Raw genomic sequence first — 15766 nt, 5'->3', positions numbered from 1 at the left:
ACTTGGTAATAACAATTTTAGTGACATAAACTAAAGCCCTTTTTTATTTTTCTCGAAGCAGCACCTCTAACGGGCCAATATTAACATTACAGTTGTTCACTTGGGCGGTAACTACCTCCCCTGTGGCGTGTTTCTGCAGGTCGGTATTCTCAGCACTTAGAACGGTGCCTAGTTTTTAGATGGTGCTCAATAGATGCGCTGGACGAAGGAAGGAAGGAGCCAGATTTTAAGGGGCTAAAGCACTAAGAAGTCAAGAAATAGAGCCAGACTCTCCCTTCCAGTTTCGCAATAAAAGCAGGAAGAAATATTTATCAAGGCTCTGGAGTCGCTTCCCAAAGAGAAACCTCCAGGCCCAGACGGCATCGCCAATGAAATCTGCCAAACATTTAAGGAAGGACAATATCAGCCCTACATGTACTCTTCCAGCAAATCGAAGATGGGGGAATATCTCCCAACACATTCTGTGAGGCCTGCATTACCCTGATCCCCAAACCAGGCAAGATATTCCAGGACAGGAAAAATACAGACCAATATTTCTCATGTTCATACGTGCAAAAGGTTTTAACACAATATCAGCAAACTTAATCCTCCTCTTAAGAGGTGGAATCTATTTCCCCACCCACTGAACCTGGCTGTCCTTGTGATTTCTTTTATCAAGAGAAGGCAGTAAAAGCACCAATGTGCCAATTCTGAGCCCGGACCTCAGGAGGCCTCGTGCAATTCCGCTCCCTGTCTGCTCAGCGACCCCATGAATGAGCCCAGCCTGGCCTATTGGACAGTAAGAGACTACACAGGGCGCAGGTGAGCTTTTCCAGCAAAGGCCACCCGAGACCAGCCAGCCCCCAGCTGACCCACAAGTTGGCCACAGACACGTGAGAGAGCCCAGTTGAGCCCAGCCCATGTGGCGCACCTGCAGGATCATGAACTAAATAAATAAATGTTTTCTCTTTTAAGCCATTACAGCCTCGGAGATACCACAGGCTCCCTTCTAGTCCACCACAATAAAACGAATATCACCATAAAGTGAGCTGCACGGATTTTTTGGCTTCCCAGTGCATAGAAAAGTTATGGTTAAATAGGTAAACAACAAAGACCTACTGTATAGCACAGGGAACTATATTCAATTTCTTGTAATAAGCTATCATGACAAAGAATCTGAAAATACATTTATATAGATATGTATATATATGGATAACTAAATTGCTTTGCTGAACACCTGAAACTAACATTGTAAATCAACCACACTTCAATAAAAAATAAAATTAAGAAAAGAAAACTTATGTTTACACTACACTGTAGTTTATTAAGTGTGCAATAGCATTATGGCTTAAAAACATAACTTCATTTTAAAATACTTTATTATAAAAATTGCTAACCATCATCTGAAGCCTTCAACAAGTCATAGCAGGAGCATCAAAGATCACAGGTCATATAACAAGTAGAATAATAATGAAAGGTTTTAAATATTGTGAGAATTACCAAATTGGGACACAGAGACATAAAGTGAGCAAATGCTGTTGGAAAAATGGCACTGATAGACTTGCTCAAGGCAGAGTGATCACAAACTTTAATTCATAAAAAGAAAAACTGCAATATCTGCAAAGCATAAGCCAAGCAAAGGGCAATAAAACAAGATGTGCCTATGCATTTCGGGATTGTTCATTACACAGCAAGAGCTAACTGATACAGGGGAAACTGTGTTGTTAGATTCAGAGTTCCCCAAGGACAGAAACCATGTCTTACTCATCCCCAGTGCCCAAGGTTACTCAGCAAACATAGGCTGAATGTCTGTTGGTTTGCACAGCTTCTGCAGAAGAGCTAATAACCACCACTTTGCCAATGACTTCTGTCTGACCCCGTCGATTAAAGAGCTCCCTGTTGGCTGCTGTCATCCAAGGAGCTGTCTGTAATTATGCCACCCAGCAAACCCACACCTTAGCCCAAAGAAGACTGGTACCTGCAGGCGCACAACCTGTCAGCCTGGGGCGGAGGTGGATTTGGATTAGGTGGCTGGGGTGAGGCAGGTGTCAGGCTCAGGGTGTTTGCCGTCCTCACAGCCGTTAGGCTAGGCATGGTCTTTCCTTTCCAGAGCACCTGGTATTAGTGACTTCCAAGTTATCCCCAGGAGATCAGTGGCGCTCACTCTAACAGCCTTCTCATTCTTTCCTAAACTGTCATTTCTGTGGATGAATTTTGCCAGCAAGTTAGGGGCTGGGACTCAATACCTATAACTCAGCCAGACCCAAGGAGCCCCGGAACCAGGAAGCCAGGCCTTCACCTCCATGAGGTTAACACACGAAGGGGATCAAGGGGAGGAGACAAGCAGGAAGTAATACGCGCAAAACACAGAGGAGCACAGACAGAACCAGGCTGGACTGCAGCCTTGCAGCCTAACAACTCAGTGCCTCAGTTTCCTCATCTGTACAATGGGGATGTCAACGGTATGCCTACCTCCTAGCACCACCGGGAGTTAACAGAGCGAAAGTGCTTAGAACAGCATCTGGCACAAAACAAGTGCTATGTATGTGCAACAATCAAGGCCAGCATCATGGTCAAGGACTTTCTTAGAACTGCCACCCTTAAACCTTTCCCCTCCCCACAGGGCCTACATTCTCCCCTCGTCCACTGCCCCTACTCTCGGGTGGCAGTCACCAAGTGGAAATAAGCCAGCCAGCTGTCTCCAGGGGAGAAGCACAAACAGACACCAGGCAGCTCAGGGCGTGTGGACGGTGAGGGGATAGTTCAGGCACCGTCCTCACTGTGCTCGCGTCAGTGTTTCCCAGAATCAGTCATTCCTGCACCACGTGCAGAATCTCGGGAATATCTGTGTACCAGCAGGGTCACTAGGAGCCTATTCACTTTTTAAACTTACATCTTTATAAAAGGAAACCTTGTATCACAGCTGAAATGGAAAGTTAGCAGTTGCCTGCCATAAATAGAGGGTGCTGGAAAACAGGAATACAATGAAACCAGAACAATGTTATTCAATCCCAGCTAAAAGCTGTTGCTGCAGAAGACTGAGTCCAAGGCCAGCTCTCTCTCTCTTTGCTGAAGCAGGATGTCACACGTGTCTGGGAAGTTTTATGAAAGACAGATTAGCACAAAAATGAGCTTTTCTCCTTGGAGGGTTGGAAGGGAATTTAAAAGGCAGTGATTTAAAAGGTATTCTATCTTACTTCATGTTGTGTGTCTGGTCCACCTAATAAAGCATCCGTGATCATCCATTTCCCATGAACATTTGGCTGGGGTATCTGTGTGGATGTTTTGGATGAGATTAACACTGAAATCAGCAGGCTTTGAGGAAAGCAGATTGCCCTTCATAACGTGGGTGGGCCTCAGCCAGTGAGTTGAAGGCCCAAATAGAACAAAACACTGATTTCCCCCGAGCGGTCCTCAAACCTGAACTGCAACATACCTCTTCCCCGGGTCCCCAGCCCTGTCAGCCTACCCTGCTGGTTTTGGACCTGATATCCTTCATAATTGCATGGGCCAATTCCTTACAATAAATAATTGTGTGTGTGTGTGTCTGTCTGTCTGTCTCTCTCTCTCTCTCTCTCACACACACACACACACACATATCCATCCTATTGGTTTTGTTTCTTAGACAACCCTGCCTAATACAGCATCTCTCCATTGGGGTATCCAGCCCATACGGACTCACTAACCCGAGAGCTGGCAGGCCACGCCCTTTAGCTAGGGGTCTGCACCACCAGGAAGGGATGCCCGCTGTTAAACACTCAAGACCAGGCAGATGCAGGGCCAGCTGGGGAGTCTTCCCCATAAACTTGGAATCACACTGTAACACCTTCCCACCAGCATGCCCCGGGGGGCTGTGAGGTTGCCCCAGTGGAAAGGAAGGCAGCCCCCCTAAACCTCCTGCCCTTCCAGCTGGGGCATCTCTGACGATGTCGCGTCTGCCGCTTATGACACTGTCCAGCCGTGGAATCGGGAAACTGATCCGACACAATGAGAATCGCAGACTCATGCAGTCTCAGCTGAGAGGCGCTGTGTGATCATGCAGAGCCGCCCCTCCCCACAGCCTTTGCCTGGATTATTTTTTTATAGCAACCAGTTTCCATTTGTACCAGCCCCGGGACTGGAGATCTCACCACTTTCCGACACAGCACCGGATTGTTGGGCCCTAAACATGGGAAGAGGTTTTCTGAACTTCAGTTGTTGGCTGACCACCTTCCTGAGGACCACTGTGAGATGTGACTTCATATTTGTCTCTAAATAAACCCACTCTTTAACAGAAATACATGTACTTCAAAAAGAAATCTTCTGGTTCCTTGGAAATGGAAAATCAGCATGACCTGCCACAGAGATTGAAGATGAAAATTAATAGGCACCCCCAGCAAAGTTCACAAATTCTGGTTCCATGCTGTTGCCCACCAGGGGCTAAGTGAAGACCTGCTCTGTCTGGTTAAAGAAGGAAAATTAGAGTCAGATGTGTCGTCCTCATGATGGAATCAGAAGAACGGAAAGACACTTGCAAAGGGAACCACTTTCTCACTGAGCAATTTAATGTCATTTAATGTTGTATCCAGAACCACCTAAAACACTCCAGCATCGTGCAGGAAAACAGCCTTACAGAGGGCTCTGTCTTCCCCTGACTCCAATTCTCTCTTAAGTGGTCCTCATCCAGGGAACCGTGGAGCAGGTGCCCTTCATCCCTTCCCTCCATCCCCAAGCCCTCTCAGCCTGTCCCAGAACCTCGGGAGGGGCCTTGCTCAGACCCAGGAGCCCTGGTCCCCAGCAACCTGCTCGAGACCCAGAGGAATTCCACTACTGGAATCTTCTTAGGAGCCAGACACAAGGACCAGACTGGGCACTGAATTAAAACCTGGGAAAGTTGAGAAACCAGAGCCCTCATCCACGGCTCGTGGAAACGTAAAATGAAGCAGCTGCTTTGGAAAACAGTCCGGCTGGTCCTCAAATGACTAAACACAGAGTTATCACAGGACCCAGAAATTCTACTCCTGAGTCTCTACCCAAGAGAGATGAAAACACACATCCAACAGGAACTTCGCGGGCACGAGTGTTTAGAGCAGCACTGTGCACAACAGTCACAGGTGGAAACCACCCAAATGTCCATCACCTCATGAATGGGTTAGATCCACCCAGGAGAGTAGTATCAGGCCATAAAAAGGAGTGAAGCACAGATAGACGCTGCAAAATGGCTGGACCCTGAAGACATTATTCCAAGTGGAAGAAACCAGACCCAAAAGATCACACAGTCTATGATTCCATTTATATGAAATGTCCAGAATAGGCAAATCTATAGAGACAGAAAGCAGATTCGCGGTTACTCAGGGCTGAGGGGGATGGGAAAATAGGAGGCTGATAGCTAAAGGGTACGGGGTTTCTTTTCGCCATGATGAAACGTTCCAAAACTGACCGCAGTGCTGGTTGCACTTATCTGTGGATATACGCCAATACACTGAATTGTACACTTGAAAAAACTCATTAAGAAAGAGGCTTTTAAAAATAAAATGAGGGAGCTCTGAGTTCACTGGGAGCTGGTGTTTCAGTGCCTCCACCACCCTGGGTCTGACACTACAAGGGCCCTTAGGAGCACTGTGACCCCTGAGGTGGGAAGGAGGCTAGAGACCAGGTCTCAGGAAGCTGGGCCTGGAGCTGGTCTGAGCCAGAAGTCCCGCCCCACCCACCACGGGGCACAGAGGAGACCATCCCACATCCACTACTGACCAGCCTCCCCCGGGCTGGGACTGAGCCAGCCCCTCACTTCCCAGGATACCCCAAGAGGCGGGGAGCACGGGACCCCATTTCCAGCCATCTGTCCTGAGCATCCAGTGGGCACTACACGAGGACATGAGCACACGGTCCACTCAGTCCTGATCCTCACAGAGAACCTCTGGGATGTGTCTTTACCCCAAGCAGTGCCCTTCCTTCTCCCCACCCCCACCCAGGGCACCAGGATGTTTGCATAAGTCATAAGCCGTTTCCTGTCTGGAAAGTTCTTAGATCTGGGGGTGACTGGCTCCTTCTCTTCACTCAGCCTCAATTCCAAAGCGCCCCCTTCAGAGAAGCCTTCCCAGACCATCCAATCCAAGTGACCCTGTTTGATTTTCTTCGACTGACTCAGCATCATCTGCTATTTTCTTTTTGATCTCCAGACCCTTCTTTTTTTCTGTCTCTTCCCTCTAGACTGAAAGGTCCTGCAGGGACTTATGCCTGTCTGGTCACTGCTGTGTCCCCGGGGCACAGCACAGTGCCTGGCACACGGTGGTGTGAGGGATGGTGACCTTCAGGAGCTCTCCTCCTCCACTCAGGCCTCAGCAGGAAGCCCCGGAGCAGTGAGGGGGTGGTGACCAGGAGAGTCTCCAGTGAGAGGAGCTCACCTGTGACGAAGGCTGAGCATCCCCCTCTCCCTGGGGAATCTCGCGCTCTAAGCATTCTCCTTGGAGTGCAGGAGCAGGACTATTCCAAGGCTCATCATCCCCTGCGGGAAACTGCAGAAAAAGCACCGGAGACAGACACGGGAGAGGGTGTGGCGGGGGAGGTGGGCTCAGGCCAGTTCTGGGACCCACCTGGGGCCACAAGCCAGGGTTATGGGGAGCACAACTTCCCAGGCATCTCCAGGTGAGGGGCTTCGCGAAATTCCCAGGAGAAAGGGAAGCTGTGTGTCTTAAGCAGCCAGTACACACCGCAGCTGGGTGTGGGGCACTCACGGGGTCAACAGCATCACCCTTATCACTTCTGCCCCGTCTGGGTACCACCCGTACTATTCACTGCCCATAACTGTCTTTAAAACACATTAGCTCAACTAGATTAACTCTTAAGCGTGTGTTATACCATAAATGGGAAATCAGTATCACTTGCCAAGCGACTGACGTTTTTACTAATACACTTTAAAATAAATACGAGCATGTTAACTGTTTTTAACCTTGCCTCTGCGCCGTAGAAGTCACGTCCAAATGCCTGTGTGTGTGGAGACCACACTCTGGGTGTGCCAACGTTTAAGCCTGTTTCAGGTTCCAGCCTAGAAGAACATGACCCCGTGCCACAGTGACATAAAGGGATGTTGGGACTGATGCTGCTCCGGGCAGAGCCAAGTGCAGGCGGGGGAGGGGGCAGCTGCCTCAAGCCCTCCCTCCCTCCTTCCCTCCCTTTCCCTCCCCTCCCCACCCCCCCCCGCAGCCTCCCGCTGGCTCCTCTCTCCAAGGCGTGGGGGCCTCCCGTCTGCGACTGCTCCCTGGGGTCTGCTGAGAAACAGGAAGCCAGGGACTCCAGGAGGAAGCCCTCTCGCAGCGACTCACACAGCTGAGATGCTGATGGAGCACCTACTGCACACTTGGTTCTGCGCTGGAGGCTGGAGGTACCCTGGTGAGCTCAGCGGACTGGGTCCCTGCACCAGGAGCCCCCGCCTCCCTTAAACAAAGCCCAGCAGAAGTAACGGAAGTGATGATGGTGCGGACGGTTTAGACAGGGTAGAACGCCTTCCTTCCATCCACACACACCTGAAACCAGGGAATCAAGCCGGCTTTGACCTGCAGGGGGTAGGGCGTTGACATGAGTTCTATCCGCTGTGTCCTGGCTATGGAGGGAAAAGGACCCTCGTGTGGTCCAGGACCCTCAGGGCTGAGATGGCTGACTCTAGAGCGAGAATGCTGGCGTCCAAGACACCCACCAGCACATCTGCAGCAAAGGAAGTTTCTTGGCCCAAAGGACTGGGATTGTTTCAAGAGGATGCAGATGGCTGGTTTTTTTTTTTTTTTTAATTAATTAATTTTTTTAAGTTGAGGTACAGTCAGTTACAATGTGTCAGTTTCTGGAGTACAGCATAATATATATACATATATTCGTTTTCATATTCTTTTCCATTAAAGGTTATTACGAGATATTGAATATCTGTGCTGTACAGAAGAAATTTGTTTTTATCTATTTTTATATATAGTGATTATCATTTGCAAATCTCAAACTCCCAAATGTATCCCTTCCCATCCCCTTTCCCCCAGTAACCATAAAATTGTTTACTGTGTCTAAGTCTGTTTCTGTTTTGTAGATGAGTTCATTACTGTCCTCTTGTATCTTTCTTTCTTTTTTTTAGATTCCACATATGAGTGATATCATATGGCATTTTTCTTTCTCTTTCTGACTTCCTTTATTTAGAATGACCAACTCCAGAACCATCCATATTGCTGCAAATGGCATTATTTTATTCTTTTTTATCACTGAGTAAGTATTCCATTGTATGAGTACACCACAGTCTCTATCCAGTCATCTGTCAGTGGACATTTAGGTCGCTTCCATGTCTTAGCTGTTGTAAACAGTGTTGCTGTGAACACTGGAGTGCATGTGTCTTTTCGAATTAGAGTTTTCTCTGGATATATGCATAATGGCCCTATTGACACACCCTGAATGTACTCACATTGCCCCCTCTCCAAATCACTGTTCATAGCACCCAGGCAGGAAACCCACCACACCCACAGAACATCCTCGAAGGGATGGTCCAAGGGGAATGTTCCACGGGGGCTGGATGGCACCTCCTGAGTTAAATCCCTATGAACTTTTTCCTGGATTACTGCACAGCCCCCACCTAGACTCCATTCACCGTGCCTCCACCATGTCCCCCATCTCCTAAAGCTCCCCACTCCAAAACCTGCAAAACTCACACTGCTTACCCGATTCAGGGAAGACTCTTTCATTATTATGGAACTTCAGGTACACCCATACCCGAGAAGATATTCTCTCCATTGCAGACAAGACTGGAGTCCCTTTGCCCACTCCCTTCTCTCCCTCTCCCCGTGGGCAGCCACACTAATTGATTCTGACATGTCCTTCCAAACCCTTTTCGTGTGTCTACATAACACATACAAGGTCATGGGAAATACAGGTCTTGTTTGTTTTTATATAAATAGCCTATTTTTCCACATTTTGTTTTGCTACTTTCTCTTTTTTAAAATTCAACAATGTCTTAGAGATCCTTCTATATTGGCATTTAATTGAAAATACAGTTGAGGTACGGTATGTTAGTTTTAGGTGCACAACATAGTGATCTGACGTTTGTGCGCATCAGGAAACGATCACTGTGGTAAGTTCAGTATCTTACAACCTCATGGCTTTTTTATTGTACAGCTGGTGGCTCCTACCTCTTAATCCCCTTCACCTATTTTGCCCGCTCCCACCCACCTTGAACATCGTTCTTTTTAATGTCTCCATAAAATACTCCATAGCATGATTGATGGATACTTAGGTTGCTTCTAGGTTACTTCCACTTTTTTCCTTTCTCTCTCTCTTTTTCGTTCCATCATTGCTGTGTGAACCTGACATCCTAGCCAGGGTCATCGGGATGTGGAGGGAAGCCCCTTCACCTCTGCCCTCCCAGCTCTATATCCCAGCCCTGCCCTCCCCTCCTGCGACCTGCACGGCAGGCAAACTGGACACTCCCTGCTTCTCAAGCAGGGCTTTTGCTTGCAACCTCTGCCTTTTCTCTCGATGTTCCCTTCTGCATACCTGGAACCACTGCTGCTCGGAAAAATTCTAGGGACTCTTCTAAGCCCATCTCCAGTCCTATAGCCTTAAGGATACCCTTGCACCCCACCACACAGGCTTCCCTGAAACCCCATCTCATGACCCCGGTCCTGATGCATACATCCTTGGACTCATCACCCTCTTTGCTGGACTGTAGCCTCCTTTGAAGGAAGGGATCCCCCTTTGCCTACACAGCTCACTGCACAGAGTTGCACAATAACACCCATCAGGACGAAAGTGGGCAAGCCAGCCCCTCCCTCGGCTTTCCTTTGGTTCAAGCAAACCACAAACAACTCAAGCCACTTCCATGTACATCAATATATTGACGCCCAGGATCCCCAGAACAACCGCCCAAGGTCATCTGGGCAGCACGATGACCCTCATCAAAGATGGGGAGGTTCCCCTGGGAGCCAACTGGCAGTTTAAGGCTGGAGCTGAACATCAGGGCCTCCTTGCAGAAGAGGAGCCCGGGTGGGGAGCTCATAGAGATTTCAGGATTAATCATGTTGTCGAAAGGATGAACACCCCAGCCTCAGTTACGCCATCTTTAAAAGACAGTCATTCCCAGGCTGAGATTTTTGTCAAACCCAAGGATCACCTGTGCTCATCAATCACATTCTTCCATTGTTTAAAAACTGCTTTCAAGTATAAAACATCAACTTCAGTTTCACCCTACACAGGAGTCACTGTGAAACTGAGTTTGTGTGCTGTTTACTTATTTATTTTCAAATACCAACGGAGAAAAAGGCGTAATTACTCTTTTTGTTTCATGTTCAGCTGTGGACTTTTTTTTTAAAGTTTTTCTTTTGAAGGTTTGTTTGTTTGTTTGTTTTTAGAGGCAGTGCTGGGGATTGAACCCAAGACCCCGTGCTCTACCACTTGAGCCCTATCCTTTCCATCAGCTGTAGACCTTTTTAAAATGATCTCGGTCACCACCAGTGAGAACGTCCTTTGGGAAACATTCATCAGAATAAGATCAATGAGACAACTTTGGAGCATACTTATTCACTGCAAAAAAAATTTTTTTCACTAATTTTGTTTTAAGGAAAGACAGCTCTCCAGAGAAGTTTATGATCAGAAGCATCAGAAAGAGAAATCTTCAAAGCCGTTCCTCTATTGGGCAAACACACTTGATCTTAGGCTACAAGCAGTTTGCACTGAGGGACTTAACTTGTCCATCTCTGCGTCCTGCAGGGCGGTAGGCATTTCACATCCAAATTTCTGAGAACAATCTTGATGCCAGATAGCATCCAGGTGACCGCTCCCTCAGCTCTAGACCCAGGAGTGCTAGGAAGCTTCTAAAAGCCGATGTCATCCAGAGGGCAGGAAGCTGGGCAGTCTCTTCACACTCAGTCCTCTTTTAGATCAACAGAAGCCCAGCCTCCCAGGGAAGGAGAGAGCCCTGGGAATTCAATTATTCAGGTCAACAATTCCTCATATCTCCAGTGCTGAACGTGTGAACAAACCAACAGTGTGAACACACTACACACACGTGTGAACATATCAACAGCGTCTTCGGATAGAAAGATGGTTCTCCTCCGGCCCCCTGCTCCCTACTTCCTGCCCCAGGATGGACGACATTCCCAGAGCCCAACAGCTGTGGCCAGTAGCGACCTGATGCTAATGGGAAGTGACCCACTGCCTGAGTATGGCTCCCTGCCCACCTTTCTTCAATCAGCATGCGAGCATGGAAACTCAGCATCCCAGATGGATGACACGTGCCATAAGGGTCCCTGACCCTGGGGACCTGGCCTAGAAGCCCACGGACCATGCTCAGCCACCAAGCTCCTCAGCAGTGAGTCCCCAGACTCAGATCTAGTCCAGGTACTGCCAACAACTTGCTGGGTGACCTTGCTCAGACCTCTCTGAGCATCCCTAGCTGTCAAACTGGGACTTTCTGAAGCGTTTATGGCCCTGGAATTCTCCAATCCTGCCCACAGAAGCCTTGAACGCAGAGAGCTCTCACCCCTCCTGGCCTCGGCCCGAGGCTTGGCTGCCTGGAAGGGTCCAAGTGACTTGGGAGCAGAGCAAGGCTACCGCTGTCGTCATCAACACCGCCACCGCCACCACCGGGGTCGGGTTACCAGGCCGGCGCTCTCGCTGGGTGGCAGCTCTGCCTCTGATATTTTTAGACTTCCCCCTCGGCCTGTCCCTAACAAGAGCCAGATGCACCAGACAATTCTCGCCATGAGTCGGTCCGGCCAGAACTGCGCTTTGGCTAGCTCCTGCAGGGAGCCAACTCCATCAGTCCTGGGGTGAAGAGGGGAGCCTCCTCTTCCACCACCCCACCACTACCCCATCCTTCCCTGGACAAGATGAAGCTAAAATCCAAGAGTCAGGTCTCCAGTTCTGTCTACAGTGCCAGCTGCCCTCGTTCCCCATTCCAGCTGCTGCTGCCAATCGCCTAAGCTCAGTAAGCCGGAGCCCATCCTCCTGCACTGGTGTCCTGTCGCCGACCTTTAACTGACTCTTCTAGAAGGGCTCTGCTCCCCGGTCCCAATGCCTGGGACCGCACCCTACCTTTGGGGGATGGCTCAGATCACCTCCGCTCCGGAGCTCCCCGTGGCTGGAGAGCCCAGCCCCGCCCTGAGTTAGCCCCTGAAGCCTGTGTCAGACACCCCATTTGTCCCCAGAGCTGGGCAGCGGCCCCACGTTGCAACACAAACACACACACAATTATCTACTCCCCCCACAACGAGGGTGGCTGGACTCCTGCCTCCCAAACAAATCCTGCCAAGCAACCAGCAATCCACCGCCACCCCATCTGGCCTGGAAAGGCATTCTTATATTTTTGTCTCGACAGACTTCCCTTCCTGGTCACGTCTGGCGGAGTTTACTATGACAAAGAGCCGGCCTCGGCTGTGTCCCAGTCAACCAGGAAGGCCACAGAGGGCAGGGGAGTCAGCCTGAGCCTGGGATGAAACGTTGGGCAGGTGAGCTTCCCTGCGAATCACCTGTTGCTGGAATAGTGAGAGTCTGTGGGCGCAGGTGCGTGGTGTTAGCTTCTGCCCTGCAGATATTTTGCACAAGGCAGAGGAAGGAAATCCAGGTGAAACATTCACTCCCATTCCAGAAACAAAGGGCCTTAGAAATTACTCGTGTGTGTAGGGGAGTGACAACGGGAAGGACAGGATGGTTGTGGCCTGTATTTACAATTAGATGCCACCGACCCCTCAGTCCCTCATGAGCTGTGCCTTAACCTGGGGCCACGAAGCCAGAAGAGGGCTCAGCAGGTCCCCTCTGGGTGGGACAGTGCAGGGTCAGCCCCGAGCCTCCCCTCCCGGACTGGCCCTGCCCCCATCCACCCCACCAGCCACCTCAGTGGCTTCCAAGGCAAACACCTGTCCCCAGATTTCGAGTGAACCTCAGGTTCCCCACTGAAGGGACAGAGGTGGCTACCGGCTCTGTGGCCTGCTCTCTGCCTCCCACTCCCCAGTTCCCGGCAGGGGCGGATGGGCTGATTCGAAAACCCTCAGTGGGAAAACAGGTTCTGCACCTTCCCGCCACCCCCACGCCCTTCCCTCTGCTATGGGCTTGGCATCTGCCAAGGCCCCCGTGGGCATCTGGGCCCTGATTTCCCCAGAAGGGTCTCCCCCCTCAACTCCCCAAAGCCCACCAGGGCATCTCCAGGTGGTAAAGCAGAGGGCGCGCGGTTTGGGGGGTAGCAGCAGATGGAGGCTCAAAGTCTGGCTTGTGGCACTTACTCGCTCAGGGACCTTGAGAAACTGACTTCAGGTCTCTGGCCTGGCTTTCCCCACCTGCTGCCTGGGAGTGGGGGCAGCCATGGCACAGTGGGGTGCTTCCAGGAGCACCCTGCAGAGGCTCCAGCAGCTTCGGCTCCCTTCCTTGTCCCTTCCAGATTCCTGGGGAAACCCGGCTCCAGTCCCTTCCTCATCCTCCTCCCACTTCCCTAGACTGAGGCCAAATTCCAGGGAGAGGTGGCCAGCAACCATGAGTGGCCTCTGGGATTTCTAACTGATTCAGACAAGCACCGAGGTGGCTGGAGACTCCTTTTGCTTAATTGTGGTGAAATATACATAACATAAAGTGGCCATTTTGACCACTTGTAAGTGTAGGATTCAGTGGCATTAAAAACATTTACGATGTCGTGCAACCATCATCACCATCTACACCCCAAATGTTTTCATCCTCCCCAATAATAGCTCCGAGCCCATAGAACAATAACTCCCCATCCTGCTCCCCCAGCCCAGGGAACCTCTGTGCTACTTTCCAACAGTATGAATTTGCTTATTCCAGGTGCCTCACATCAGTGAAATCACGCAAAATTTGGGTTACCGGCTTCTTAAGACCCTCTCCACGCCCCTTTCTTCACTCCTCACTCAGCCTGCCACTTTTTAGGCTGGTTTCTGCTTTTTAGGCCCAGCTAAGTTAAAAGTTCATCACACCTCACCCCTCATACACATCTTTGGAGCCTGGGACAGGGCAAACCCGGAACTTGGCTGTCAATCTTGTTCCAAGTAAGAGGTGGGTTCTGTGGCTTGGAGGGAGGGATTTGCTCTGTGGGGGTCTCCGTCGGGTTCAGGTGCCCCCGACTAGGCCCCATTTATGAGGTTCCTATATCAGCCCCAAATTAGGGCCTCCCTGGAGTGTACTTAGGACCCTGGATTTGGGAAGAGTGTCCTTCTGTACACGAGCTCTAGGCTCCCTTTCCTCGGGACCCATGGGTGGGGCCGTCAAAAGCCCCCAAGCCCAGCCAGTGTGGAGAGGGTACAGTAATGATCCAAGCAGCGCCTCCAGCTCCTCTGTCGCCCCAGGCCCAGGGCAGTTGCCCCTCGCCGCTGGGGGGCGCAAGGGAGCCGCCGCCGGAGTCGAGACGGGACCCACTGACCCAGTGTGGGCGCCGCCGGTCCCGCGCGCTCTGTGAGGCGGGGAGCCGCGCGCCACGGCGCCGGGGACCTTCCTGCGGCGAGCGAGGGGGCTGTCCCGGACTCCGAGAGCTCCGGGAGTGGAGCTGGCGGGGGCAAGGGGAGTCGCCCTGACTCCTCCCCAAACTTTTCCCGCCCGCCTCGGCGCAAAAGGCGAAGGAAGCAGTCCGGGGGTGGGGAGGTGGAATTCGGGGTCCCAAGCCAGCTCGGCGCAGGCAGGAACACTGCGCCCTCACAATCTGGCCGAGGAACAGTGGGGTTTCGGCATGGATGGGCCTCGGCCCCTCCCTGCCCCCCACCGAGTGCCGGGACCTCCCTGGGTCCGGTACGTGCAGGAGGGGGGACGTGGAGAGGAGGCTCGCGCCCCTCTGCCCGGAGCCCCCCGACCTGCCCGCGGCTCCCGAGCAGCGCGACCCCGACTCACCGGGCGCTGGCGGCTGGACCGACCGACGGGGGCTGGGGCGCGAGGTGAGGCCGCCGGGCTGTTTTGAAGCTCTGGGCTGGGACTGCGCGCCCTCCCTTCTCCTCCCTCTCGGTGGCGCCGAGCCTCCTCTCCACGTCCCCCCTCCTTCCCGGATCCCGCCTCCCGGGGCGTGATGTCAGGAGCCCCAAGAGCGGAGTGGGAGGGGCTGCAGGAGGCGGGTGGGGGGACACTGGAGAGAAAGACCGGAGCCTGGGAAGTGCCCCCGCCTCCCTGCACGACTCTGGCCAAATTTAGTTCGGAGCCAGGAGCGCACGCAGTTCGGGGTGGGGGGAAAGAGCGGAGAAGTCCGAGCTTCCGCAGAGCGGGAAGGCTCTCTCCGCTGTGCCAGCCCGTACAGGTTTCCAGCTCCACTTCCTCCCCTCCTAGTCTTTCCCCCTGTTCTTCTCGTCCCTTTTGGATAAGGCTTGAGGACGAAGGTTCTAGAATCCAGCTGCCTGCTTTAGAACCCCTTCCCTGGCACTTTTCTTACCTTAGTGATCTTCTTAATCTTTCCTGCCTCAGTTTCCCCTTCTGGAAATGGGAGTCTCATTAGGACCGCTTTTCTTGGGTGATTGTGGACCTGAAAGTGTCGTACATGGGCAGTGTCTGGCCAGCGTTAGTACTCAATTAATCTTAGCTCTTGGTTTTTTGGTGTGTTTGTTTGTTTGTTTGTTTGTTTGTTTGTTTTAATCTGACATAGAATCCCCTGCCTTCCTGAGAGGTGGCAGGGCAACCTGGAACTTGGTCTTAGGACTCCTCCAGAGTCCGCCCATTCCATGCCCCCTCACACACACATACCCTCACACAAACCACCACTCGTATCTTTTGAACCCATAGTCCTGGGGTTTATTGTCCCTGCAAATGGCGTCAAAAGACAGGGAACTGTCTATCTCTCCAGTCTCAGTTTCTCCATCTGGAAACT

The 15766-nt window shown here is 51.4% G+C and overlaps 1 protein-coding gene across 1 annotated transcript in view; it reads right to left on the bottom strand.

Moving 5' to 3' along the window:
* Positions 1-14963, bottom strand: part of EMP2 (epithelial membrane protein 2) — a 35235-nt gene extending 20272 nt beyond the window's left edge. The window contains exon 1 of the mRNA XM_072942219.1: positions 14806-14963. The gene's annotated coding sequence lies outside the window, so the exon portion shown is untranslated. The remainder of the gene's footprint in view (positions 1-14805) is intronic.
* Between the last annotated feature and the right edge of the window lie 803 nt (positions 14964-15766).

Source organism: Vicugna pacos, chromosome 18 (genome assembly GCF_048564905.1).
Source record: "Vicugna pacos chromosome 18, VicPac4, whole genome shotgun sequence".
Lineage (NCBI taxonomy): Eukaryota > Metazoa > Chordata > Mammalia > Artiodactyla > Camelidae > Vicugna > Vicugna pacos.
The sequence above is the reverse complement of the archived record's forward strand: the minus strand, read 5'-3'. Positions and strand labels throughout refer to the sequence as shown.